This window comes from Nematolebias whitei, chromosome 8, assembly GCF_014905685.2.
Source record: "Nematolebias whitei isolate Nwh7 chromosome 8, NemWhi1, whole genome shotgun sequence".
In the NCBI taxonomy this organism is placed as follows: domain Eukaryota; kingdom Metazoa; phylum Chordata; class Actinopteri; order Cyprinodontiformes; family Rivulidae; genus Nematolebias; species Nematolebias whitei.
In genome coordinates this window covers 45,337,443-45,342,474 of record NC_056505.1, presented here as the reverse complement: position 1 = coordinate 45,342,474, position 5,032 = coordinate 45,337,443, and the positions used below count along the sequence as shown (strand labels likewise).

The following is a 5,032-nucleotide window of genomic DNA, read 5'->3' as shown; positions in this document are numbered from 1 at the left end:
TTAAAATAATAATTTCTATATCATTCCACCCTTGCTTTTATGGCAATTTTAGACATTTAATTCTGAATAAGTAACACACACAATATATATATGTTTGAATCGGCATAAAGGCAACTTCACACCTTATAAAACATATTTTTATATCATTCCACCCTTTTTGCCTTTATGGCATGTAAAACATAATTCCACAATACAACTTTTTTAGTTTTGAAAATGCCATCCCTTTAAGTTGAACTCTAAACGATCTCCGACCTCTGAATGGTCGAGTTCTAAATTGTTCTGGGACTTTATCCTAAATAACTCACTCACACAGTTACTAGTTTCAAACCCCTGGAACGTTTTGATTTATTACATTCCCACTGACACGATCATTGTAAATCAAAACACCTGGTAGGTGTTCAGATTATAGTTTTTTTTTTTTTTCACCAAACCATGTACCAGCTGTATTATAAATTTCCTGATTAATTCTTTTTTTAAACCCTCATAATATAAAAACAAGTTCCCAAAATACACAAAGTTAATACAGAGATACATAGATCAAACTAGTTATTCTTCTCTTCACTAAACAAACAAAAGGGATACTGCATATATTTTGCGCCGTAGATAATATTCCTGTGAATATATCCCACCAATGGTGAGCCGACGCCTATACTATTAGTTTTAGCCATATGTAAAAACCTTTCTTTGAGCCATGCAGGTGGACACTGTTAGATCAGACACGTTTTAGACTTATGAGACTTGATCATTTCAGTCAACTCTATGGACTCATTCAATGCGCATTTTAAATGATCCAGAGAGACTCGCCATGGAGTAAGGAACTATAATTAGTCAAACGATAAGTCTAGTTGTTCCGAGTTCACAGATGTACACCACACACACATCCAGAGAAAGGCACCTTAGGTACTTTTTATTGTTGCTCTAACCTAGTTCATGAGTCTAATCACACAATACCTTGTCTCTGGTTAAACATGGGTTAACATGATTAGTTTCAACATACATATCACTCTTTTATCAGACAGTTATTAAAGGCAAAATGTGATATTTGCATAACTGTGGTTGCCTTCATTACATTTTGTACTCTCCTCCACTTATGATGATTCGATGTAGTGACACCACCCTCTGGCAGGGCTCCTCCTGCAGCTGTACAAAAAAAAAACTGCAAGGTACACAGGAAAACAAGTTCAAAGCTTCAATTATGTTGGAGAGCACTTTTTCTGTGCTCCCCCCACATCTTTAGCTGCAAGTTTATTTCTTTTATCAGTATTTTGACCGTTTCTTCTTGAGTCATGACAACTGATGGTATCCAGAACCTTTCTTGAGTAACTGCCAACGAAGCACGTCTCCTCCTTCTCCTTAATTGGCAGTAAAAATCAAACTTCGTTCTTCCTTTTTTTTTTTCTTTCATCTGGTTTAGCATGTACCGTTCCCACACATGTTGCACAGTGGGGCCTCCACACAACTCCAATCTGACATCTAAGGTACCACTGGGATGGTTTCCCTGTGGTAGCATGTCAAAAGTCACTTTGCACTCAGATCTTGCTTGCATCTTTTTTTTTTCAACCAAAGTGAACACCTGATCCTCCTCCACGACACGTCCTGGTGTTGCTGATGAGGCGTTGTCCATCTGCAACAAGGCACGTGATGCCCAAACAGCCTGCACTCCGATCTGACTTGGCACCTTGTCACCAGCTCCTCGGGGCGACCTTGATCGTCCAAACAACCAAGACCAGGAGAGCATCCAGCTGTGGAAACAATAAAACTGCTTTTCAACAAAAAGAGAGAAGAATTAGTTTTCTCTTTAATAACACTTATAAATTGGTACTTTTACCCATTTTTCCTTCTCCTGCCTCTGGGATATTGCAGACCCAGACCAATTTTATAGCTTGAATTTGACCTGAAATACTTTTCAGTTTGTCAAATCATGTCTTTCATTTTCTCAGCATTTCCTTTTTTTTTTTAACAGTTCATCCATTCCCTTAATCAGCCCAGCAGCTTTGTGGGTGATAAGGAAATATGATAAATCCATTCAACACGTTTTTCAGCTGACCAGTCTTTCACCTGTTTTCAGTAAAATGGGTCCCATTATCTGTATCTGAAGGGGACCCTCATAAAATTATTTCATCATACTAAGACTTTTTAAAGTAGATGTCTGATTTGCATATTTACAAAGATGAGTCACCAACACACCTGAATATGTATCTACAGCCGTACATACATATCTACACCCCTGTGACATGGCAAAGGGCCAATGAAATCCGTTTGCCAGATCTGATATGGTCCCTTTCCCCTATTTATCTCTGTATTTTACTATCGTGACCCTCTTTCTTCTAATGCTGCACGCTTCACATCGTTGTATTTGCAGTTTCATCATCTGTCTTGTTCTTACAACTAATCAAACAATTCTTCATACATAACCACTTCATGCAAAAAGTGTCAATAATTAACTTATTTATTAAAAAGAAATCCTTCTTCTAGTCTTGGCCCCACTCAAAATGTTTAACTCATCAGTTTTCAAAACTGAGATGTTAACTTTTTCCACAGAACCCCTCTTGAAAAGAGCTGAACTTTCACTTTAAATGTGAAACATCTGCAAAACAAGATGGTGAAATTCTTTTTATCTCAGATATTTTTGGATACTTCTAGAGTTGTTTTTAGATGCTGTCAAAACTATAGCTGCAGGTAAACCATTTATAAACAACATATGTTGCACTTCCTTCCAAACAATATACAATGCACTTCTTTCAAAGCAAACAGCTTAATTTAACACATCCAAACAACATATTTATTTCTAGACATTTCAAATCCACCCTTTTCCCCTTAAACCATCTTGACTTTAGGCATTTTAAAACATCCTTAGTGGCCCAAAATGTCAATACTTGTGCCTTTAATGGCAACATCAGATGTCTTAATTTCTCCTTTGACCTTTGGCATTTTAAAATCAATATCACCTTCAAGTTTTGGGGCTTTTTAATTTAACGTCAAAATCTGGGCTCTCTAATTCTGGACCTTTGATGTTCAATGTTTGACAATATCTGCTTTTCAGAGTGTTGATGTCAACTTTTGGACCCTACTTTTGCCCCTCTAATCCCAATAATGGCTTCCAGCCCTCAGCTCTTCAGCTGACACATCATTCATCTCAGCTGCATGCACTCCTGCCTGCATTAATGCCCTCCAGAAAGCAGAACGGGTAGGTTCCTGCATGTTTTTCTGGCCGTCCCTTCTCGGCCCACGACCCATGGGTTGGCCAAATGATTTTTTCACAGTTTTCAGCTCTGTGCTCCTCCTTGTGAACGCACAGCGAGCGCGCCCCTCAGCACATCTCTGCTCGCACTCCCACAGGGTCACCCAATGACCCTGTAAATCAGAGTCCTCCGATGTTATCTGTCGGGCTGTTTCTACACAAACTTCAAACAACGGTCTTGAGTCTTGCAAAGCTCTGACTCGATGTGCTGAATTCATTACCTGACCTCCACCTCTGTCTAACAGCCTCAAAACTCGAGCATCTGTGGATTGTGATATTAAACTCGACGGATTCCATCCGTCAGCCAACCTTGCAACATAAGCTCCGACCCGTTCCGGCAAAACATCACGCTCTTTCTTCCTCATTTTACGCCTGCATACCACGCTCTCAGCTACATTAATCAAGCGGTCTAGCTTGCACTCTGTCTGCGCATCAGATAACAACTGTTTTCGTTGTAAAAACTGTTTCTCTTTCTCCTGAACTTCCTCAACACATTTCTCCTTCTTTCTCTCAAACTTTCCTCGCAACCGGGACTCCTGCTCCACCGCCCCGTCAGCTACACTGCTCATTCTCACAAACTGAGCACCGAGCCGTCCATTCAACAAACAGGCGGTCCTCACATTCTTGTTTCTTCCATTGAGCCTGTAATTGCATTTTCTGATTTTATGCTGAAGTCCTGTCACTGGTGCCATCTTTTTTTTTACCTCTATTGCCTGCAAAAGTGGTCAAAACATCACTCGGACTATCTGCTTTCAGAAAAATTGTTCTAACAACATAAGATGAGCTTCTTCACACCTCTTCAAAAACAATAAAAAAAACAACTGGGATGGGACTTCTTCCCATCCCGGTACAACTTTTTCTCCGTTCAGCTCACGCCTCCTCAGGCGTCTGAATAAACTTTTTTTTTTCTGTTTTAAACTCTCACACAAAGGCTCGGGCGTCCCCTCCACCTCTTAAACACAAAGCCAGGGTTGGATAACTCTTCCAACCCGGCACAACTATGCAACTCGCATCAACATTTCTCTCAACACCTTTTTTTTTTTTCCTCGTTTGAATATGGTGCAGCCGTTCAGAATTATTTATTTAAATTCTTAACATCCCATCCTCGTCGCCAAAAATGTATTGTGAAATTCTTTATCAAAAGGGCTCGTGAAACGGTCGGCACATATTCAGACAAATGGAAAAAATGAAAGACAGAAGCTGTTACTGCTAGGATAAATTAGTGTCCTTTATTATCCAGCCACAGAGAACAGCCAAGCAAAAAAACATGTACACTCTTAACACACAGATTGATATGAAATAACTTCTCACCGTGACACTGGCCGGGAAGTCGTTTTCGACCCAGGTAAAGGAGAATCACATCAAAATGGCATATGGCATCAGCGCGTGCTGATCCACACCGGACTTCCAACTCTCTGTTGTTTGATACATTTCTTATATACCTTCTTCCCTGACCGGATCGCGTGAGAGCAGATCAAAGCAAGTTTGATGGTTACCAGAACAACGGATCTAATTAAACCATCATCAAAAGCGATGGCTCATCCTTCCAGTAAGGAGCGCCTGTGACCGTAAAAGCGGGCCAAAGCTTCCAGGTCAAGAGCACTCCTAATGCTTATTAAAGCATTCCTAAAGAGCACTCCTCGTCCCTTCTGCAAACCATCAAAGAGTGTCTAAATATTCACACACACACAAAGTATATGTTTGAACAGGCATAAAGGCGACCCAACACCTCATAACATAATACAAAATACAATCCCTAATATGTGAATAACACGTTGTATAAGTGTGTTT

General features: G+C 40.0%; 1 protein-coding gene across 1 annotated transcript in view; it reads left to right on the top strand.

Annotated features, from left to right (window-relative positions):
- The window catches only part of marveld2b (MARVEL domain containing 2b), a 55,496-nt gene that overhangs the window by 38,311 nt on the left and 12,153 nt on the right, over nucleotides 1–5,032 (top strand). The window lies entirely within an intron of this gene.